At 45.4% G+C, this 24821-nt stretch overlaps 1 long non-coding RNA gene across 1 annotated transcript; it reads right to left on the reverse strand.

Annotated features, from left to right (window-relative positions):
* Window positions 1-12030: 12030 nt before the first annotated feature.
* On the reverse strand, window positions 12031-21519 carry LOC140732849 (uncharacterized). The gene is made up of 3 exons (XR_012100163.1): window positions 21238-21519; window positions 14212-14445; window positions 12031-12275 (listed from the first exon to the last, which is right to left on the reverse strand). It is a non-coding gene; the product is annotated as an uncharacterized lncRNA (long non-coding RNA).
* Between the last annotated feature and the right edge of the window lie 3302 nt (window positions 21520-24821).

A 24821-nucleotide genomic window follows, 5' to 3' on the forward strand; every position in this document is an offset into this window, starting at 1 on the left:
ATATTTGCACAGTTTGTCTTTTGCACATTGGTTGTTTGTCAGTCCTTGTGTGTAGTTCTTTATTCTACTGTGAATGCCTGCAAGAAAGTGAATCTCAGGTAATATATTTTATTGGTAAAATATACGTGCTTTGGTAATAAATTTACTTTGAACTTTGACTAAGTGCAACATTGCCACTAACTATTGGAGATCTTTTGCCCGGTACTGTTCAAAGAGAAGAAAGAGCATTCAGAATGGTATTGAAAATTGTAAGGCCATGCAGGAATGGCAGAGTGATCTGGCCACCACACAAATTACTCACTTGTCTATTGTATTGGTCATCTTCTCCCCCAGTGGTTGGTCTGTGTAGCTTTAAAGAAAAAATCAGAGGGAACTTTGTTCATTAGCCACCTCAGAATCCCCAAAAAGGGAATGGAAACAACTCACTCTGAATCCCAAGGAATGGCCGAAGGATGGAGCTTTATTTAAGGTAGGTTTTACTCCATTTTTATGACATTGCCTACTCATTCTTTGTGACTGTAGCACATTGCAAGGTGTTGGGCATCAAGACAGCTCAAATCCAAATAGTGGTGCTTTAACATTCAAGTAGCTGGCCGGTGGTGTGGTGACACCAGCACTGGACTTCGAGGTGAGTGGTCTTGGGTTCAAATCCAGCCGGCTCCTTTCGTGCTGGATCGAGTGTCGAGCCAGCAAATTGCCTCGTAACAAAACAGATAATTGCTAAAGAAACGGCAATGTTGCCAACCTATACACTGCAAGGGTGGAGAGGAACGTTAAATAACATCAAATAACATGCGCTCAGTATCCACCTCATTAGGTTCAGGAGCGGAATCTGGTGTGGTCTTCTGCTGCTGTAGCCAAATCACTTCAAGGTTCGAAGTACAGTGCGTTCTGAGACGCTCTTCTGTGCACCACTGTCATAACGTGTGGTTATTTGATTTACTGTCAGCTTGAGCCAGTCTGGCCATTCTCCTCTGACCTCTCATTAACAAGGAGTTTTTGCCAACAGAATTACTGCTTATTGGATTTTCTTGTTTGATTTTAAACATAGAAACATGGCCCTTGTGGTTAAAGGGATCAGGGGGTATGGAGAGAAAGCAGGGTTCTAAGTTGGATGATCAGCCATGATCATACTGAATGGCGGTGCAGGCTCGAAGGGCCAAATGGCCTACTTCTGCACCTATTTTCTATGTTTCTATGTTTGTTTGTTTTTTGCACCATTTTCTGTAAACTCTAGACACTGCTGTGCATGAAAATCGCAGTACATCAGCAGTTTCTACGATATCAAACCACCTTGTCTGGTACTAACAATCATTCCACAGTCAGAGACATATAGATCACATTAACTTATTTAGTGATACAGCATGGGTTGGGCCCCTCCAGCCTCTCGAGCCTCACTGGCCCAACAACCCTCCAACAGACCCAATTAACCCTACCCTACTCAGAGGACAATTTAAAATGACCAATTAAGCTACTCAGTCCGTCTTTGGACTGTGGGAGGAAACCAGAGGACCTGGAGCAAACCCACGTGTTCCACGGGGAGAACGTGTGGAGACTCCTTACAGAACAGCACCCGAATTGAACTCCTAACTCCACAATGCCTTAATCTGTAATGCTAACCTGAACAACTGAACCTCTTGACTGTATGCTTTTATGCATTGAGCCGCTGCCTCGTGACTGGCTGATGAGATACTTGCAATAGCGAGCAGGTGTACAGGGGTAACTGAGTGTAATTGTGCATCACTGCACAGTGTCCAGTCACATTATTAAATACTTCCTATATTGACGTATGCATTTGAAGTGTTAAAAGCTGATGGTAGCTGTCAAACTGGACTCAACATAACCAAGGAAGACAACATTGCATAAAATTTCTCAAATGGAAAAGCACACTGAGTCATAGCCAGCTGCAAAAACAAGTTTCCAAAACTGCTTACGAGCCCAACATTGAAGTGTATCCGCAAGTCTTGTGTTATTGTAATAGAAGGAATGTTATTGGACAGAATAATTCAAAACACTCCATTCTGCAGTTACAGTACAAAACCCTGACAATAAAATGTCTATATTTGTGCTGACAGAGTTGATTACTCATTTAAATTCAAGCTGTGGTGAACCCAAATAATGGGAAATGTTTTTGACTCATTTTTAGTTTGCCTTCATTTTTATATGGAACTGACATGGAGATGATGGGTATTTAGTTTGCATGGTCATAAAAATAGGAATTGTATTTGCAGGTCAGTAAAGTATTTCAGCTTTTAAGTAAAATTATAAGGAACTTTGATCATAGGCATCACAGTGCTTTTTGTAAAAGCCAGAGAAATTTTAATTCGATCCAATCACAAGAGGCTGTTTACTCCTACTAGGGAACAAGCTGACACAAGTTGTATCCCAATTCTCAAGGATTTTCCACACATTTCATGGGAATGATAGAAACATAAAAACAGAAAACCTACAGCACAATACAGGCCCTTTGGCCCAAATGATGTGCTGAACATGTACTTACTTTAGAAATTACTTAGGGTTACCCATAGCCCTCTATTTTTCTAAGCTCCATGTACCTATCCAGGCAACCTTATCGTACCCTGATGTTCCACTTTTGATTTAATGGTAGGAATTTCAACTTCTGATAACATGTCATGGAGGTTAATATGTTCTTGATTAGTGAGGGTGTCAAAGAGAAGGCAGGAGAATAGACAATAGACAATAGGTGCAGAAGTAGACCATTCGGCCCTTCGAGCCTGCACCGCCATTCTGAGATCATGGCTGATCATCTACTATCAATACCCGGTTCCTGCCTTGTCCCCCTATCCCTTGATTCCCCTATCCATAAGATACCTATCTAGCTCCTTCTTGAAAGCATCCAGAGAATTGGCCTCCACTGCCTTCTGAGTCAGTGCATTCCACACCCCCACAACTCTCTGGGAGAAGAAGTTTTTCCTTAACTCTGTCCTAAATGACCTACCCCTTATTCTTAAACCATGCCCTCTGGTACTGGACTCTCCCAGCATCTGGAACATATTTCCTGCCTCTATCTTGTCTAATCCCTAAATAATCTTATATGTTGCAATCAGATCGTAAAGGCTGTGTCTCTGCCACACACAGCTCTAGAAAGATTCTTCACTGCTGTTCCCATAACAATCTTATTTTGCCAGTTAGGGCTGTTAGCCCTGCACTGAGCCCCTGAACCTGGAGGACTGGTGGACCACTCTTAGTAAGGCTTCTAACCTTTGACCTGTTTGGCACGGGTGACACTATCAAGAGTCAAAGTACAAAGCCCTAATTCCAGCCAACAAGGCTCTTCGAATCATTGAGGCATGCGAGCCTCCAAACCACAGCAAGGATGTTGCCCTCTCGGACAGGATAAGCTCCTACTACCTAGAATCCAAGGAGGACCAATATTCTTACAGGTTTACCAGAGCTATTGGGAGTGGTTTGAACTAATATGACAGGAGATGGGAACTAGTATGACAGAGCACAGGGTGAGCCAACAATCTTACAAGTGGATGATAGGTGTAACATGAATGTAAGGAAGGACAAGCCAATGACTGGGTAAAAATGCAGATAGCAGAGAGTTAAATTGTACCACAGAGGCAAAATTCAAAAGAGCGAAGAATGAAGTACTGATGGTGCTGTATTTAAATACATGTTGCATTCGGAATAAGGTGGACGAACTTGTGGTACAATTAGAGATTGGTTGGTACGAAGTTGTGGACATCACTGAGTTGTGGTTGAAAGACGGCCAAAGCTGAGTGCTTAACATCAAAGGATATACTTTGTATCGAAAGGGCAGGCAGGGAGGCATAGGCGGTGGTGTGGCGCTGTTGGTAAGGGATGGAATTACATCTTTAGAAAGAGGTGACATAGGTTCAGAGAACGTTGAATCTTTGTGGATGGAGTTAAGAAACTGCAAGGCTGAAAAAAACATTATGGGAATCATATATAGGCCTCCAAATAGTAGCCAAGATGTGGGGTTGAGATTGCAAAGGGAAGTGGAAAAGGCATGTAATAAGGGTAATGTCACAATTGTAATGGGATGCAGTATGCAGGGGGATTGGGAAAATCAGGTTGGTGTCAGATCACAAGAGAGGGAATTTGTTGAATGCCTACGAGATGGCTTTTTAGAGCAGCTTGTGCTTGAGCCTACTCAGGGAAAGGCAATCTTAGATTGGGTGTTGTGTAATAACCCAGATCTTATTAGGGAGCTTATTGTAAAGGAACCCTTAGGAGACAGTGATTATAATATGATTGCATTCACATTTCAATTTGAGAGGGAGAAGCATAAGTCACATGTATCAGTATCGCAATGGAATATAGGAAGTTACAGAGGCATGAGAGAGGAGCTTGCCCAGGTGGATTGGAGGAGGATACTGGTAGGGATGATGGCAGAGCAGAGATGGCTGAAGTTTCTGGGAATAGTTCACAAGGTGCAGGAAAGATATGTCCCACAGAGGAAGTTGTTCTCAAATGGCAGATGTAGACAACTGTGGCTGACAAGGGAAGTTAAGGACTGCATAAAAGCCAAGGAAAGGGCATATAAATCAGCAAAAGGGAGTGGGAAGCTGGATGATTGGGAAGCTTTTAAAATCCAACAAATGGCAACTATAAAAGCTATAATAAGGGAAAAGATGGAATATGAGGGCAAATTAGCCAATAATATAAAGCAGGAAACTAAAAATTTTTCAGTTATGTGAAGAGTAATAGGAAGGTGAGAGTTGATATTGGAAGCTGGTGAGGTAGTGGGGGGGGGGGCAAGAAATGGCAGATGAACTTAATAAGTACTTTGCATCAGTCTCCACTGTGGAAGACACTAGCAGTGTGTCAGTGATTCAGTACGTGAGTGTCAGGGAGCAGGAGTGAGTGTCATTGCTATTGCAAAGGAAAAAGTGCTATGCAAACTGAAAGGTCTTAAGGTGGATAAGTCACCTGGACCAGATGGACTACATCCCAGAGTCCTGAGAGAGGTTGCTGAAGAGATAATGGATGCATTGGTCAGGATCTTTCAATGATCATTTGATTCTGGCACAGTCCCTGAGTACTGGAAAATTACAAATGTTTCTCCATTATTTAAGAACAGGGGAAGGCAAAATGAAGGAAATTATAGGCCAATTAGCCTAACCTCAGTGGTTGGGAAAATGTTATTAAGGGTACTTGCAGGCTAATGATAAAATAAGTCAGTCATCATGGTTTCTGTAAAGGGAAATCTTGCCTGACAAATCAGTTAGAGTTCTTTGTGGAAGTAACAAGTGGACAAAGGAGAGGCATTTACTTGGATTTTCAGAAGGCACTTGATAAGGTGCCACACATGAGGCTGCTTAACAAGATAAAATCCTATGTTGTTACAGGAAAGATACTGACATGGATAGAGGAATGGCTGAGAGGCAGGAGGCAGCAAGAGGGAATAAGTAGGCCCATTACTGATTGACAGTGACCAGTGGTGTTCCTCAGGGGTCAGTATTGGGAATGCTACTTTTCACATTGTTTGCCAATTATTCAGACCATAAGACATAGGAGCAGAATTACTAAGTCCAGCGGAACCGTTTCTACTGATAGGAGAAGGACTAAAGATGGGTAACTAAAGTCTTAAAACCAGTTGCTTCAGGCAGATGGGGTTCATCGACAGCCAGGACATAACATCCATGGTCAACCTCGAGCAACAGAGGGCCTCAGACAACCTCGATTGTATATTGTATGACATAAAATGAAGAACTCAAGCTTCTTGAAGCTTCAGCAAGGGATGAAATGGGTGGTCAAAGAAGGAAGACTTGAAGCATGAAAAGGGTAAAGTTGTTTCAGAGATTAATAGAGTTCCTTTCAGTAGTATCTTTAAGAAGTAAAGAAAAGATTTTCAATGATCATTGAAAGATGCAGTATGGTAACATGCAGTACAAGTTCTAAGTTGGAAGGAAATTTATTATCAAAGAATGTATGTAAAGCCCCGAGATTCATTTTCTTGGGTGCATTCTCAACAAATCAATAGAACAGTAACTATAACAGAATCAATGAACGACTGCCAACTAGGGCTTTCAACCAGAGTGCAGAAGACAACAAACTCTGCAAATGCAAAAAGAAGAAACAGTTATATAAATAAATAAGCAATAAATGTCAAGAACATGAGATGAAGAGTCCCTGAAAATGAGTTCATTGATTGTGACAACATTTCAGTGATGAGCAAGTGAAGTTGAGTGAAGTTATCCCCTTTGTTTGAAAGCCTGATGGTTGAGGGGTGAATGAACCTGGTGTCATGAGTCCTGAAGCTCCTATACATTCTTCTTGATGGCAGCAGCGAGAAGAGAGCATGGCCCGGATGGTGAGGGTCTCTGATGATGGATGCTGCTTTCTTGCAAAAGCATTTCATGCAGATGTGCTTAATGGTTGGGAGGGCTTTACCTGTGATGGACTGGGCTGTGTCCACCACTATTTCTAGGATTTTCCATTCAAGGCATTGGTGTTTCCATACCAGACTCTGATACAGCCAATCAATATACTCTCCAACACGTCTATAGAAGCTTGTCAAAATTTTAAATATCATGCTGAACCTCTGCAAACTTCATAATTGCACTTACATGTTGGGCCTAGGACAGGCCCTCTGAAATATTAATACTTCACAGTTAGAGCAATTACTTTACAGCACCAGTAATCACAGATTGGGATTCAATTCCCACCGCTGTCTGTAAGAAGCTTTGGTTTACTCCCAGATCCAAAGGGCCAGTAAGTTATGAGCATGCAATGTTGGTGCTGAAAGCCAGGTGACCTCAGCACCATCATGACACAAACAGCACATTTCACTGTATATTTCAATGTTTTGATGTAAAAACAACGTCAATTGATTGAAATATACAAAACATGAGCCTGGTGCTGTTGGTACTGTGTTTTGCAACTTGGCCCTGGAGCAACACTGTTTCATTCGGCTGTATTCATGTATGGTGGAATGACAATTAAACTTGAACTTGAACTTTGTGACAAATAAAGCTAATCTTTATCTCTTCAAAACTTGACTATCAAACAATAATACTACAAGCTGACTCAACGATTCAAGAACAGCATCTTCCCCTTTGCCATTTGATTCCTGAATGGACATTGAACACATGAACACTACCTCACTACATCTTTATTTTTATTTTTTCATTATTTATTCAATTTAATGGTGGAGGGAGTACATTCAGATTGGAGGGTTGTGACTAGTGGTGTCCCACAAGGGTCTGTTCTGGGACCTCTACTTTTTGTGATTTTTATTAACGACCTGGATGTGGGGGTAGAAGGGTGGGTTGGCAAGTTTGCAGACGACACAAAGGTTGGTGGTGTTGTGGATAGTGTAGAGGATTGTTGAAGATTGCAGAGGGACATTGATAGGATGCAGAAGTGGGCTGTGATGTGGCAGATGGAGTTCAACCCGGAGAAGTGTGAGGTGGTACACTTTGGAAGGACAAACTCCAAGGCAGAGTACAAAGTAAATGGCAGGATACTTGGTAGTGTGAAGGAGCAGAAGGATATGGGGGTACATGTCCACAGATACCTGAAAGTTGCCTCACAGGTAGATAGGGTAGTTAAGAAAGCTTATGGGGTGTTAGCTTTCATAAGTCGAAGGATAGAGTTTAAGAGACACAATGTAATGATGCAGCTCTATAAAACTCTAGTTAGGCCACACTTGGAGTACTGTGTCCAGTTCTGGTCGCCTCAGTATAGGAAGGATGTAGAAGCATTGGGAAGGGTACAGAGGAGATTTACCAGGATGCTGCCTGCTTTAGAGTGTATGGATTATGATCAGAGATTAAGGGAGCTAGGGCTTTACTCTTTGGAGAGAAGGAGGATGAGAGGAGACATGATAGAGGTGTACAAGATATTAAGAGGAATAGACAGAGTGGACAGCCAGCGCCTCTTCCCCAGGGCACCACTGCTCAGTACAAGAGGACATGGCTTTAAGGTAAGAGAAGGGAAGTTCAAGGGGGATATTAGAGGAAGGTTTTTCACTCAGAGAGTGGTTGGCGTGTGGAATGCACTGCCTGAGTCAGTGGTGGAGGCAGATACACTAGTGAAGTTTAAGAGACTACTAGACAGGTATATGGAGGAATTTAAGGTGGGAGGGTTATATGGGAGGCAGGGTTTGAGGGTTGGCACAACATTGTGGGCCGAAGGGCCTGTAATGTGCTGTACTATTCTATGTTAACTATTTCATATATACCTACTTCCTGTAATTCACTGTTTTTTCACTCTATTATTATGTATGGCATCGTATTGCCGCCGCTAAGTTAACAAATTTCACAACATATACTGGTGATATTAAATCTGATTCTGATTACAGAGTATGACAATGTTTAGCCTGATGATTGGGGCCACTAACCCTTTCATCCAAAGAATCAAAGGAAGTTTAAAACTGGAGCTATCCCACATCAGGAAACCCTCCAAAGGTTAATAATTAAATGCAGAAATACTTTGCAAATGAAATAGATCTTATGTTAAACCCTATGCAGATATTCCTTCATCACTAAGTTCCGCTTTGAAACTTGAATGAAGGTCCTGGTTTTCTTGACAAGTGACCAGGCTAATCATGGATGAGCATGATCAGTTACAATGAGAAATGAAAAAAAAACATAGAAACATAGAACACCTACAGCACAATACAGGCCCTTCGGCCCAAAAAGTTATGCCGAACATGTCCCTGCCTTAGAAATTACCTGGGGTTACCCATAGCCCTCTATTTTTCTAAGCTCCATGTACCTATCTAAAAGCCTCTTAAAAGACCCTATCATATCCATCTCCACCACCGTTGCCGACAGTCCATTCCACACGCTCACCACTCTCTGCGTAAAAAACTTACCCCTGACATCTCCTCTGTACCTACTCCCCAGCACCTTAAACCTGTGTCCTCTTGTGGCAATCATTTCAGCCCTGGGAAAAAGCCTCTGACTATCCACACAATCAATGCCTCTCATCATCTTATACAGCTCTATCAGGTCACCTCTCATCCTCCATTGCGCCAAGGAGAAAAGGCCGAGTTCACTCAACCTATCCTCATAAGGCATGCTCCCCAATCCAGGCAACATCCTTGTAAATCTCCTCTGCACCCTTTCTATAGTTTCCACATCCTTCCTGTAGTGAGGTGACCAGAAATGAGCACCGTATTCCAAGTTAGGTCTGAACAGGGTCTTATATGGCTGTAACATTACCTCTCAGCACTTGAACTCAATCCCACGGTTGATGAAGGCCAATGCACCGTACGCCTTCTTAACCACACAGTCAACTTGCACAGCAGCTTTGAGTGTCCTATGGACTCACACCCCAAGATCCCTCTGATCTTCCACACTGCCAAGGTCTTACCATTAATACTATATTCTGCCATCATATTCAACCTACCAAAATGAACCACCTCACACTTATTAGGATTGAACTCTATCTGTCACTTCTCAGCCCAGTTTTACATCCTATCAATGTCCCGCTGTAACCTCTGACAGCCCTGCGCACTATCCACAACACCTCCAACTTTTGTGTCATCAACAAACTTACTAACTCATCCCTCTACTTCCTCATCCAGGTCATTTATAAAAATCACAAAGAGTAAGGGTCCCAGAACAGATCCCTGAGGCACTCCACTGGTGACAGACCTTCACGCCAAATATGACCCATCTACAACCACTCTTTGCCTCCTGCAGGCAAGCCAGTTCTGGATCCACAAAGCAATGTTCCCTTGGATCCCATGCCTCCTTACTTTCTCAATAAGCCTTCCATGGGGTACCTTATCAAATGCCTTGCTGAAATCCATATACACTACATCTACTGCTCTTCCTTCATCAATGTGTTCAAACATTGGGTCATTCACCTTTTAACCAAATAGCACTGAAATCAAATGTCATCCGGATAAACTTTGTCTTCACCATATTACTATCATCACCTTTGCTCTCTACACTCCTCTCTCCTGTTGCAATTTAAAGGTGTTTATTTTCTCAGGTCTGCTGAAGGATCATCAGTCTGGAATGTTGGCTTGGTTGTCCTTTCTCTGATTGACCTACTTCCCATTTCCATTCCGACAAGCCAGTCCCTGGCTTCCTCTACTGCCGAGATGAGGCCACACAGAAGTAGGAGGAGCAACACATTATGTTCCATCCGGGTAGCCTTCTACCTGATGGCATGAACAGCGATTTCTCTAACTTCAGGTATTTGCACCCCCCCCCACTTCACAATTACCTCAATCCTATTTCCCTCTCTCACCTTTACCTCTTTGCCTGCCCATCACCCCCCTCTGGTGCTCCTCCCTTTCTTCCTATCAGATTTCCCCTTCCCCAGCCCATTATCTCTTTCACCAATCAACTTCCCAGCTCCTTACTTCATTCCTCACTCCCTGTTTCACCCATCACCTACCATCTTGTATTTCTTCCTCCTCTCCCCACCTTCTTGGTCTGCCTTCTCATCTTTTTTCCAGTCCTGTTGAATGTCGACTGTACTCTTATTTTATAGATGCTGCCTGGCCTGTTGAATTCATCCAGCATTTTGTGTGCATTGTTTGCTTGACCTGCTAGGTCTATTTGGCACATTTGAACCTTGATCACAGGCTCTGAGAAAAAGCATTTTTTACAGGTCCTTGTGGTCTGACACTGAACACCTGAGGAAAACTTCTCCTGAGGAAAACAGAACCCTCTCCACTTGTTTATGGTCAAAACATCTTTCCACTTCTGCCTTGACTATATTCAATATTTCAATGCCATAGTCTGCCATTTATAAGACTAAGACATTTCTCATCTCCTTGTTAACTGGCCAATTGCTTATCCTGTAGCCTTCTCCTTTGGTTCCAGGTTCCCTCACAAGGGGAAGTATTCTTTCATTATCCTACTTTTCTGTGCTGGCTTTGGAGAGGATCCAGAAGAGGTTCACGAGAACGATCCCGGGAATGAAATGAGGAGCTTTTGATGGCTTTGGGCCTGTACTTACTGAATTTTAAAAGAATGAGGGGGCACTTCTTTGAAAACTATTGAATATCGAAAGTCCTAGATCAAGTAGATGTGGAGAGGATGCTTCCAATAGGCCAGAGAAGAAAGCCTTAGAATACAAGAATGTCCCTTGAAAACAGAGTTAGGAGGAATTTCTTCAGTCAGAGGTGGTGAACCTGTGTCAGTCATTGTCACAGATGGCTGTGGAGGCCAAATCATTGGGTAAATTTAAAGCAGTGGTTTATAGGTTCTTGATTATAATGGGCATCAAAGGTTATGGCAAGAAGGCAGGAGAATAGGGTTGAGAAGGATAATAAATCAGCCATGATGGAATGGAAAAGCAGGTTCAATTGGCTGAATGGCTCCTATGTCTTATGGTCTTATGGTATGTGAAGTATGATTCAAGCTTCTGAAAATGGAGCAAAACGTTTCAAATTTGGAGTTGGGATGTAAGTGAAAGTGAGTGGGGCGCAATGGACAATGCCCTGGTTCAGTTCATCAACAAGCTGATCTCTCTTCATTAGGAAGTAAAACTCCTCCACTCATCTCTGATCAGCTTTGAGTTGATTTCTTTCCCTCTGTAGCTCACATTTGGTGTGTGTTATACTGGCCGCTGCTCTCCGAGGCTGTGGTCTGATCCACACTATTTTTTCTTCCTTTTCCACATATGGGTGAGGTCAGCATAGTCTCATACCGCACGCAGGGAATGCTTTACGCTCTGTGCCAAGTAGTGATTATTTTGGACAGATTTCAAAAACCTTTGTTCGATTTTAAAAAGCCACAAAGACACATGAGCACAAACTGTTAGATGCCATAAATAAAAATGACAATCACACGGGAGTCAGCTTGAGTAATAATGAGGCTTATCAATGGGGGAACAAGAGAGGGTCACAGGTGTTATCAAATCAAAGCTATATTGAAAATCTATCTAACTATCAACAGGACAATGTTACAGGGCACGAGATAAACCGGGGAGAAAGCCGTTGGCTGACAGCACTGAACATGTGAAAACTCCCAGCTGGGTTTAATTTTCTCTGGAGTGAGTGAAGCCAAGGAGAGACAATACTTACTTATTTTATTTATCTTTTTTATTTAGAGATACAGCATGGTAACAAGCTCCTCTGGCCGAATTACACCCTGGTGACCAGTAAGCCTGCTGTTACTAAGTTAATAGGTACAATAAGTTCCCTACGTTTGAACGATCCCTCCCCTGTTGATGCTGTTGGAGAATGGAGCTGAAGCGAGGTTTCATCGATGCAGATCATGGATAGGACTGTAGTTCACATTATGGTGTGTTTTCCGGTTAATGGTCATTCCTTTTCCTGTTGCTATTTTTAGACAACTTTGAATCGAGGTGGCCTGCAGATAATAGACACTGAGCTGAAATGAGTATGGACTCTTTGATTTTGTGTTTTATATTCTGTGTTTTCACTCGTTCTTTCTTGTTGCCGTTAGCGTGATTTGTTTTTTTGTGCGGGGGGGGGATTGATATTCTTGTTGCAGTTTGCGCAATTTGTTTTTTTTTGCATCTGGGGAAGTTGATGTGTTTTCTTTGAATGGAGTCCAAGGTCTCCTTCCTTGTTTTTCTTTGTTTCGTGGCTGTCTGTGGAGATGAATCTCAGGGCTGTCTGCTTCACAACATACTTTGATAATAAATGTACTTTCAAACCTTTGGATTGTTGACTCCCTTGAACACTTACATCTTTGGAATGTAGGAGGAACCCGAAACACCCGGGGGAAACTCGTACGGTCACGGGTTGAACATACAAACTCCTTACAGATGGGAAGTACATAAGATTGTGAGAGATGTGAATAGGGTCAACAGTGAAAATCTTCTACTTGTGATAGGAGTATCAAAAATAACCAGGCAAATTTTTAAGGAGGGTGGTAGGAGATTTAAAGGGAATCTTAGGGATAATTTTTTTTTTAAACACTGAGTGGTTGATATCTGGAACTCACTGTCAGAGGAAGTAAATAAATTAATCTGAATCTGGATCTCAAATTCAAATAAATTTATTATCAAAATATATATACACTCGGTGACCACATTTTTGGTACCACCTGAATCTAATAAAGTGGCCACTGAGTGTATGTTCGTGGTCTTCTGCTGCTGTAGCCCATCCACTTCAAGGTTCAATAAGTTGTGCATTCAGAGATTCTCTTTTGCACACCACTGTTGGCTTCTTGTTGACTTGAACCAGTCTGGCCATTCTCCCTGACTTCTCTCATTAACATAGAAACATAGAAAATAGGTGCAGGAGTAGGCCATTCGGCCCTTTGAGCCTGCACCGCCATTCAGTATGATCATGGCTGATCATCCAACTCAGAACCCTGTACCTGCTTTCTCTCCATACCCCCATAACAAGGTGTTCTTCCCCACAGAATTGCTGCTCACTGGATGTTTCTATTTTGGTTTTTCACAGCATCCTCGATAAACTCTAGAGACTATTGTGCATGAAGATCCCAGGAGATCAACAGTTTCTGACATACTCAAACCACCCCATCTGGCACCGATCATTCCACGAACAAAGTCACTTAGGTCACATTTCTTCTCCAGTCTGAACAACAACTGAACCTCTTGACCATGTCTGCATGCTTTTATGCGCTGAGATGCTGCCACATGATTGGCTGATCAGATGTTTGCATTAGCGAGCAGGTGTACAGGTGTACCTAATAAAGTGGTCACTGAGTGTATACTAGGTCCTGTATGTATCTTGTATGACTTGCTATGTATACCTTCCTGATACACAATAATACAACAGCTGCAGATGATAACTTAAAGCAAGTTCCCGTCATGCAACATAAATAATCCTCTTCAAATCTGGGTAACATATGCTCCAAATACTTCAATGGTTCAAAGGTTCCATTTTACATCAGAGAATGTTATACAACCTGAAATTCTTACTCTCCACAAAGATCCACAAAACAGAAGTGAAACCCTAAAGAATAAACAACAGTGAAAACCCCCTCCCTCCCTCCCACAAACAGCAGCAAGCATCATTGACCCTTCCCCTCCTGCTCCCCCAACTTATTCTAACAAAAAGTATCAGCACTCCCACCATCCACCATGCAAGCAACAGCAGAGTCCCAAACGTGGTCTACAGTCCATCAAAAACTACTGTTCACCGCAACCATCTGACATCCCTGAGGCTCTCTCTCACTCACATGAGAGAGAGATACTGCTCCTTCCACAGCGAGAGGACAAACAGTCGCTGCTTCAACGGTCTGTAGTGCTACTTCTAGTTTGAGTTTCCCGACTTGAGAATTGGGAGAGGGAGAGGGAGAGGGAGATCACCTGAGTGCAGAGGCCTCCGACAGCCGCACTCTGTCTCGATGTTCCAGCTCCCTGTGACACTGGTGAGAAATTGAATCCACAGGGCTGCACTAGGCCGCATCCCAAGGTATCCGTCTTCAGGCAGCTCCTGGAGATATTGAAAACGTGGCTGATTGGCAAGCTCCAAGAACAGGAACACACCGTCGTGCAGTAACACAGTTTGAGTGCAGCTGTAGATCACAGGATCCCAGCCATCTTGAAAAAGAAAATAGAAATATTAGAAGAAGAACTTAAACTGTTTCACTGATGAACTAGGAGAAGTCACACTCCGGTGCAATCTTTAGCTCAACCCACTTGTCTTTAATATTAACCTTATTGCTCACATACTGCTCTTTTATGTCCAGTGAAGTTATCACATTATGAACAAAAGATAAACCCAAACACTTTGGCGCCATGGATTGGATTTAAGGTTATTTTATGAAAAGAACTTATGATTATTTTGTGCACCAGTTATATACCCACTATGCAGCAATTACCGGGCGTGGAAGTGTGGCGGTTAGCGTAACATTGTTACAGCGCCAGCATCCCTGGGTTCAATTCCCACTGTTGTCTGTAAAGAGTTTGTACGTTCTCCCCGTGACCACATGGGTTTTTTCCTGGTGCTCCAGTTTCCACCCACATTCCAAAGACGTGAGGATTAGATGGTTAATTGGACACATGGGTTTAATTTGGTGGTGTGGGCTCACTGGGTCAGAAGGAATGTTAATATGCTATACCTTATTTTATTCTATTTTTATTTAGAGATACCACATGGAACAGACTCTTCTGGTCCAGTAAGCTGCGTGACCCAGCAACTCACTGATTTAACGCTAGCCTGATCATAAGACAATTTATGATGATCAATTAAGCTACTAACTGGTACTGCACTGTGCCAGAATCTTAGGCACATACAATATAGATTTGATTTTAAATAATTGGTTTATTTATCATTACAGAATCTCTAACACATTCTGCTCATTCTCCTCTTCCATCCCCTTTTCCCAACCGTGATTCCCCTCTCCCGTCCCCTTTTCCCAACCGTGATTCCCCTCTCCCGTCCCCTTTCCCAACCGTGATTCCCCTCTCCCGTCCCCTTTTCCCAGCCGTGATTCCCCTCTCCCGTCCCCTTTTCCCAGCCGTGATTCCCCTCTCCCGTCCCCTTTCCCCAGCCGTGATTCCCCTCTCCCGTCCCCTTTCCCAGCCGTGATTCCCCTCTCCCGTCCCCTTTCCCCAGCCGTGATTCCCCTCTCCCGTCCCCTTTTCCCAGCCGTGATTCCCCTCTCCCGTCCCCTTTCCCCAGCCGTGATTCCCCTCTCCCGTCCCCTTTTCCCAGCCGTGATTCCCCTCTCCCGTCCCCTTTCCCCAGCCGTGATTCCCCTCTCCCGTCCCCTTTTCCCAGCCGTGATTCCCCTCTCCCGTCCCCTTTCCCCAGCCGTGATTCCCCTCTCCCGTCCCCTTTCCCCAGCCGTGATTCCCATCTCCCGTCCCCTTTCCCCAGCCGTGATTCCCCTCTCCCGTCCCCTTTTCCCAACCGTGATTCCCCTCTCCCGTCCCCTTTTCCCAACCGTGATTCCCCCTCTCCCTTGCCCTTTTCCCAACCGTGATTCCCCCTCTCCCTTGCCCTTTCCCCAACCGTGATTCCCCCTCTCCCGTCCCCTTTCCCCAGCCGTGATTCCCCTCTCCCGTCCCCTTTCCCCAGCCGTGATTCCCCTCTCCCGTCCCCTTTCCCCAGCCGTGATTCCCCTCTCCCGTCCCCTTCCCCCAGCCGTGATTCCCCTCTCCCGTCCCCTTTTCCCAACCGTGATTCCCCCTCTCCCTTGCCCTTTCCCCAACCGTGATTCCCCCTCTCCCGTCCCCTTCCCCCAGCCGTGATTCCCCTCTCCCGTCCCCTTTCCCCAACCGTGATTCCCCCTCTCCCTTGCCCTTTCCCCAACCGTGATTCCCCCTCTCCCTTGCCCTTTTCCCAACCGTGATTCCCCCTCTCCCTTGCCCTTTCCCCAACCGTGATTCCCCCTCTCCCTTGCCCTTTCCCCAACCGTGATTCCCCCTCTCCCTTGCCCTTTCCCCAACCGTGATTCCCCCTCTCCCTTGCCCTTTTCCCAACCGTGATTCCCCCTCTCCCTGTCCCCTTTTCCCAACCGTGATTCCCCTCTCCCGTCCCCTTTTCCCAACCGTGATTCCCCTCTCCCGTCCCCTTTCCCCAGCCGTGATTCCCCTCTCCCTTCCCCTTTTCCCAGCCGTGATTCCCCTCTCCCGTCCCCTTTTCCCAGCCGTGATTCCCCTCTCCCGTCCCCTTTCCCCAGCCGTGATTCCCCTCTCCCTTCCCCTTTTCCCAGCCGTGATTCCCCTCTCCCGTCCCCTTTCCCCAGCCGTGATTCCCCTCTCCCTTCCCCTTTTCCCAACCGCGATTCCCCTCTCCCGTCCCCTTTTCCCAACCGCGATTCCCCTCTCCCGTCCCCTTTTCCCAACCGTGATTCCCCTCTCCCGTCCCCTTTTCCCAACCGTGATTCCCCTCTCCCGTCCCCTTTTCCCAGCCGTGATTCCCCTCTCCCGTCCCCTTTTCCCAGCCGTGATTCCCCTCTCCCGTCCCCTTTTCCCAGCCGTGATTCCCCTCTCCCGTCCCCTTTTCCCAGCCGTGATTCCCCTCTCCCGTCCCCTTTTCTCAGCCGTGATTCCCCTCTCCCGTCCCCTTTCCCCAGCCGTGATTCCCCTCTCCCGTCCCCTTTCCCCAGCCGTGATTCCCCTCTCCCGTCCCCTTTCCCCAGCCGTGATTCCCCTCTCCCGTCCGCTTCCCCCAGCCGTGATTCCCCTCTCCCGTCCCCTTTTCCCAACCGTGATTCCCCCTCTCCCGTCCCCTTTTCCCAACCGTGATTCCCCCTCTCCCGTCCCCTTTCCCCAGCCGTGATTCCCCTCTCCCGTCCCCTTTCCCAGCCGTGATTCCCCTCTCCCTTGCCCTTTTCCCAACCGTGATTCCCCTCTCCCTGTCCCCTTTTCCCAATCGTGACTCCTCTCTCCCTGTCCCCTTTTCCCAACCGTGATTCCTCTCTCCCTGTCCCCTTTTCCCAACCGTGATTCCTCTCTCCCTGTCCCCTTTTCCCAACCGTGACTCCTCTCTCCCTGTCCCCTTTTCCCAATCGTGATTCCCCCTCTCCCTTGCCCTTTTCCCAACTGTGATTCCCCCTCTCCCTGTCCCCTTTTCCCAAATGTGATTCCCCTCTCCCTGTCCCCTTTTCCCAACCGTGATTCCCCCTCTCCCTTGCCCTTTTCCCAACTGTGATTCCCCCTCTCCCTTGCCCTTTCCCCAGCCGTGATTCCCCCTCTCCCGTCCCCTTTCCCCAGCCGTGATTCCCCTCTCCCGTCCCCTTTCCCCAGCCGTGATTCCCCTCTCCAGTCCCCTTTCCCCAGCCGTGATTCCCCTCTCCCGTCCCCTTCCCCCAGCCGTGATTCCCCTCTCCCGTCCCCTTTTCCCAACCGTGATTCCCCCTCTCCCTTGCCCTTTCCCCAACCGTGATTCCCCCTCTCCCGTCCCCTTCCCCCAGCCGTGATTCCCCTCTCCCGTCCCCTTTTCCCAACCGTGATTCCCCCTCTCCCTTGCCCTTTCCCCAACCGTGATTCCCCCTCTCCCTTGCCCTTTCCCCAACCGTGATTCCCCCTCTCCCTTGCCCTTTCCCCAACCGTGATTCCCCCTCTCCCTTGCCCTTTTCCCAACCGTGATTCCCCTCTCCCGTCCCCTTTTCCCAACCGTGATTCCCCTCTCCCGTCCCCTTTTCCCAGCCGTGATTCCCCTCTCCCGTCCCCTTTTCCCAGCCGTGATTCCCCTCTCCCGTCCCCTTTTCCCAGCCGTGATTCCCCTCTCCCGTCCCCTTTTCCCAGCCGTGATTCCCCTCTCCCGTCCCCTTTTCCCAGCCGTGATTCCCCTCTCCCGTCCCCTTTTCCCAGCCGTGATTCCCCTCTCCCGTCCCCTTTTCCCAGCCGTGATTCCCCTCTCCCGTCCCCTTTTCCCAGCCGTGATTCCCCTCTCCCGTCCCCTTTCCCCAGCCGTGATTCCCCTCTCCCGTCCCCTTTCCCCAGCCGTGATTCCCCTCTCCCGTCCCCTTTCCCCAGCCGTGATTCCCCTCTCCCGTCCGCTTCCCCCAGCCGTGATTCCCCTCTCCCGTCCCCTTTTCCCAACCGTGATTCCCCCTCTCCCGTCCCCTTTTCCCAACCGTGATTCCCCCTCTCCCATCCCCTTTCCCCAGCCGTGATTCCCCTCTCCCGTCCCCTTTCCCAGCCGTGATTCCCCTCTCCCTTGCCCTTTTCCCAACCGTGATTCCTCTCTCCCTGTCCCCTTTTCCCAATCGTGACTCCTCTCTCCCTGTCCCCTTTTCCCAACCGTGATTCCTCTCTCCCTGTCCCCTTTTCCCAACCGTGACTCCTCTCTCCCTGTCCCCTTTTCCCAATCGTGATTCCCCCTCTCCCTTGCCCTTTTCCCAACTGTGATTCCCCCTCTCCCTGTCCCCTTTTCCCAAATGTGATTCCCCTCTCCCTGTCCCCTTTTCCCAATTGTGATTCCTCTCTCCCTTCCCCTTTTCCCAACCATGATTCCTCTCTCCCCGTCCCCATCCCACACTCAGTCCACAATAGAGACACATATCAGAATCATCACTCACATAGGCTATGAAATTTGTTTTTTTGTTTTGCACACAGTGCACTACATGAAATTACTACAGTATTGTGTAAAGTTCAAAGTTCAAACTGAATTTATAATCGAAGCACAGATAAATGTGACAGTAAGAGCATAAGATACAGGAACTACATTAGGCTATCCGACCCATCGAGTTTGCTCCACCATTTCATTATGACTAAGCCAATTTTCCTCTCAGCTCCAATCTCCTGCTTTCCCCCCATGTCCCTTCATGCCCTGACCAATCAAGAATCTATTAACCTCTGCTTTACATAAAGACTTCACTTCCACAGCTGCCTGTGGCAATGAATTCCATAGATTCACTACTCTCTAGTTAAAAAATTCCTCCTCGTCTCTGTTTTAAAAGGATGCCCCTCAATTTGGAGTCTGTGTCCTCTGGTCTTAGACTCTCCCATCATAAAACTTATTCCATTCATCTGCTATTTCATTGTCCCCCATTACTATGTCTTCAGCATTGTTTTCCAGTGATTCGATATCTTCTCTTTTACACTTTAGTATCTGAAGAAACTTCTGGTATCCTCTTTAATATTATTGGCTAGCTTACTTTCATATTCTATCTTTACCTTCTTAATGACTTCTTAGTTGCCTTCTGGAGGTTTTTAAAAGTTTCTCAATCCTCTAACTTCCCACTAATGTTTGCTCTATCATATACTCTCTCTTTGATTTTTATGTTGGCTTTGACTTCTGTTGTTCGACACGGTTGTGTCATCTTTCCTTTAGAATACTTCTTCCTCTTTGGAATGTATATATCCTGTGCCTTCTGAATTACTTCTAGAAATTCCACCCATTGATGTTGTGCCATCATCCCTGCCAGTGTTCTTTTCCAATCAATTCTGGCCAACACCTCTCTCATGCCTCTGTAATTCCCTTTATTCCACTGTAATGATGATAGATCTGACTTTAGCTTCTCCTTTTCAAATTTCATGGTGAATTCAATCATAACAGACAAAAAGCTGGTGTAACTCAGCAGGCCAGGCAGCATCTATGGAGGACAGTCCCAGATTTTTGTGAATTCAAACATATTATTATCTCTTGCTCAGAAGGATTCTTTAACCTTAAGCTCTCTAATCAATTCTGCTTCATTGCACAACACCCAGTCCATAATAGCTGATCCCCTTGTGGGTTCAACCATGAGCTGCTCTAAAAAGCCATCTCGTAGGCACTCTGGAAAATCCCCCTCCTGGAATCCAGCACCAACCTGATTTTCCCAATCTACCTGCATATTGAAATTCCCCATGACTACTGTACCATTGCTCTTTTGGCATGCAGGTTCTATCACCTGTTGTGATTTGTAGACCACATCCTTAGCATCGTGTCCCACAGAACCCTGAGATTCATTTATTTGTGGGCATGCTCAATGAATCCATTATAGAATAATAACCATAATTGAATCAATGAAGAACCACACCAGCTTGGGTGTTCAACCAATGTGCAAAAGACAACAAACTGTTCAAGTACATAAAGAAAGAAATAGTAATAACAATAATAATAATAATAATAATAGTAATAATAATAGTAAAGAAATAAATAAGCAATAAATATTGAGAAAATGAGATGAAGAGTCCTTGAAAATGAGTCTATAGGTTGTAGGAACATTTCAATGAAAGGACAAGTGAAGTTGAGTGAAGTCATTCCCTTTGGTTCTAGAGCCTGATCATTGAGGGGTAATAACATTTCCTGAACCTGGAGGTGTGAGTCCTGAGGCTCCTGTACCTTCTTCCTGATGACAGCAGCTAGAAGAGAGCATGACTTGTGTGGTGGAGGTCCCTGATGATGGATGCTGATCTCCTGCGATAATGCTTCGTGTAGATGTGCTCAATGGTTAGGAGCAGTTTACCCATGATGCACTCAGCCATATCCAGCACTTTTCTGTCAGATTCGGAGGCATTGGTGTTTCCATACCAGGACATGAAGCAACTAGTCTACAAACGTTTGTATACACTCTTCACCACATATCTATAGAAGTCAGTCAAAGTTTTAGATGTTAGGCTTCCTAGCTATAAATACGTGCCTAAGACTTTTGCACACTACTGTATGTCTTTGGACTATGGGAGGAAACCAGAGCACCCAGAGTCATGGGGAGAACATGCAAGCTCCTTACAGACTACACCAGAACTGAACTTGGAAATCCAATGCCCTGAGCTGTAATAGCATCACGTTAACTGATACACTACTTCCCAGTACCTTAGATAAAATCAAAACATTCCAGCTCTGTAAGAACCTGCCTGAGGGGATAGAACCATAGGACACTACAGCACAGTACAGGCCCTTCAGCCCTCCATGTTGTGCCGACCCATATGATAGTAACCCAATCATGGCCCTACCTAAAGTACAGTTTTGCAGTTGTCCTCTGCTACGTTTTTATGACTGTGCCACCCAACGTGACTGTTGCCCTGCTCCCTCTCTCCCTCGCTGAACTTCTCCTGGGCTGGCAGCAACCAGAGGGCTGGAAATGAGTGGGTGTGGTGCAATGTCTGTGGAATTTCCAGGCAGCTAGCCCGTCTTGACAGATGGCTCCAGCAGCTTCATTAAGCCGTGCCTTCTTTAGCGTGGGTGTGACGGGGAGTACAGCAGCCTCTGTACCGCCAGTCCTGAGTGCTGCCTCACTCTCTGTGCCCAGTCCGTGCTGAAGAATGGTGATTAAGGAAAGACAGAAAGTGGTTTCAATACGAGCCAGCAGACAACAGTGTTATTCTAAATTCAAGACAGATTATTATCATTCTTCAGTATGTGGGTGTAAAGGAGACCAAATGATTGTTAGTCCCAATTCGATACAGCATAAAAAACACAATAAGCATTAAGAACACAATTAAAAAACCCAATAAAAAATACGAAACCAATCTTATAAAACACAATCTTATAAACACACTGATTGTACTGTATGTACATAAACAGATGATAATTTGTATGTACGTAGTGGTGGTGGGGTAGGTTACTATAACCATATAACAATTACAGCACGGAAACAGGTCATCTTGGCCCTTCTAGTCCGTGCCGAGCGCTTACTCTCACCTAGTCCCACTGACCCGCACTCAGCCCATAACCCTCCATTCCTTTCCTGTCCATATTCCTATCCAATTTTACTTTAAATGACAAATCCGAACCTGCCTCTACCACTTCTACTGGAAGCTTGTTCCACACAGCTACCACTCTCTGAGTAAAGAAATTCCCCCTCGTGTTACCCCTAAAATTTTGCCCCCTAACTCTCAAATCATGTCCTCTTGTTTGAATCTCCCCTACTCTCATTGGAAAAAGCCTATCCACGTCAACTCTATCTATCCCCCTCATAATTTTAAATACCTCTATCAAGTCCCCCCGCAACCTTCTACGCTTCAAAGAATAAAGACCTAACTTGTTCAACCTTTCTTTGTAAATTAGGTGCTGAAACCCAGGTATCATTCTGGTAAATCTCCTCTGTACTCTCTCCATTTTGTTGACATCTTTCCTATAATTTGGTGACCAGAACTGTACACAATACTCCAAATTTGGCCTCACCAATGCCTTGTACAATTTTAACATTACATCCCAACTCCTATACTCAATGCTCTGATTTATAAAGGCCAGCATACCAAAAGCTTTCTTCACCACCCTATCCACATGAGATTCCACCTTCAGGGAACTATGCACCATTATTCCTAGATCACTCTGTTCTACTGCATTCCTCAATGCCCTACCATTTACCATGCATGTCCTATTTTGATTAGGCCTACCAAAATGTAGCAGCTCACACTTATCAGCATTAAACTCCATCTGTCATCTTTCAGCCCACTCTTCTAACTGGCCTAAATCTCTCTGCAAGCTTTGAAAACCTGCTTCATTATCCACAATGCCACCTACCTTAGTATCATCTGCATACTTATAATCCAATTTACCACCCCTTCATCCAGATCATTAATGTATATGACAAACAACATTGAACCCAGTACAGATCCCTAAGGCACACCACCAGTCACCGGCCTCCAACCTGACAAACAGTTATCCACCACTACTCTCTGGCATCTCCCATCCAGCCACTGTTGAATCCATTTTACTACTTCAAAATTAACACCCAACGATTTAACCTTCCAAGGATGGAGGTCTTGGGTAAGTAACTGTTTTTAAGCCTGGTGGTCATGGTGTGGATGTTACGTAATCTCCTCCCTGATATAAGTGGGTCAAGCTGTCCGTAAGCAGGGTGGGTGCAAAACTTTATGATATTGCTGGCCTTTCTCCGGCATCGTTCTGTATATATGTCCTTGACGGTGGGTAGGTTGCTGCCGGTGATGTTGGGCAGTTTTGACTACCCTCCTGTGCACCGCAGTGTCTGTACCAAGCAGAGATGCAGCATGTTGGGAAGCTCTCCACTGCACTGCAGAAGGTCGTGAGTAGGAACGTACAGAGTTGAGTTCCCTTCAGCCTCCTCAGAATGTGAAGGCATTGGTGAGCTCTCAGCAGGTATACAATGTTTTTAAGAAGTTTATAGATTTTTGCTTTATGTAAATTAAGCTGTTGCGACAAAACCAAATATGCCGACTACCATGTGGGAATTGTTCTCTGACCTACAGCGGAGGTCTCTCTCATGTAGAGCAGCTCCCTCTTGAACAGATTTCCTCCAGGTGAGTGCAATGTCTTCCCAGACTTTGGACGTAACGTTGAATTATTTCAGGCGGAGAGGAGGAGCAATTTCACCCACGGGGTAGTGAATCTGTGGAATACAACACTGCACAGAAGGTTGTTGGAGAGAAATCAATACGCATATTCACGAAGGAGTTAGATGTTATTTTTAAGAAAGACATTGAGACTTTGGAGAGGGTGCAGAAGAGGTTTACCAGGATGCTCTGGTTTAGAGGCCATGTGCTATCAGAGAGTTGGTCACTTTCTCTGGAGTCTGAAGGGATGTGCTGATAGAGACGTAGAAGATTATGAGAGGCAGAGATAGAGTAGACAGAGAGTTTCTGTTTCCTAGGGTAGAAATGTCTAATACCAGAGGGTCGGTGGGGGGGGGGTGTACATTCAAGTAGCTTGTGAGGGGCAAGGTTTTTACTCAGAGTCATGGATGCCTGGAATGCACTTCCTGTATTGTGGTAGAGGCAAATACATTAGAGGCTTTTAAAGATGTTTGGATCAGCACATGATGTGAGGAAGATGGAGGGATATGGACATTGTGTAGGAAGGAGGGATTAGTGTTTGGGTGTTTTTGATTTGCTTTTTAGCTGGTTCAGCACAACATTGTGGGCCGAAGGGCCTGTTCCTATACTGTACTCTTCCATGTCTATAAATACAGCGACAAACTTGGAACTGTCTCTGTCCTGGGAACGAGCCTCCCCAACATTATGAACATCTTCAAGGAGCAATGCCCCAAGAAGCGGCATCCATCATTGAAGATCCCCATCACCCTGAGCATTCCCTTTTCTCACTGTTACCATCAAGAAGGAGGTACAGAAGCCTGAAGGTGCACACTCAGTGATTCAGGGAGAGCTGCCACCACGTCACTCACTTTATTTGTTTGTTTATTTATTTTCATGTTCCTTATTGTAACCTAAAGTAAATTTTCATCTCTTGCAAAACAACAGATTTCAAGCTGTTTCTGATTCTGAACTGTCTGTGGAATAGAGACAATGGCAGAGGAAGACTCAATGGGCCGAACAGCCTAATTCAGCCCGTGTCTTACAGTCTTACGTCTCTTTTCAAAGATTCAAAATACATCTATTACCAAAGTCTGTGTGCAGTGTACAGCCCTGAGATTTGTCTTCCCCACAGACAGTCACAGAACAAAGAAAAACCATGGAACCCATTGAAAGAAACAACATCAACCCCCCACATGCAAATAAAACACTGCAGAAAAGAAAACCGAGTGAAAAAATACAGCATATAAAACAGAAAATGGAGAGTCCAGGCATTTTCAGCTCAGCATTTGTTATCTACAGGC

Source organism: Hemitrygon akajei, chromosome 9 (assembly GCF_048418815.1).
Source record: "Hemitrygon akajei chromosome 9, sHemAka1.3, whole genome shotgun sequence".
NCBI lineage: Eukaryota > Metazoa > Chordata > Chondrichthyes > Myliobatiformes > Dasyatidae > Hemitrygon > Hemitrygon akajei.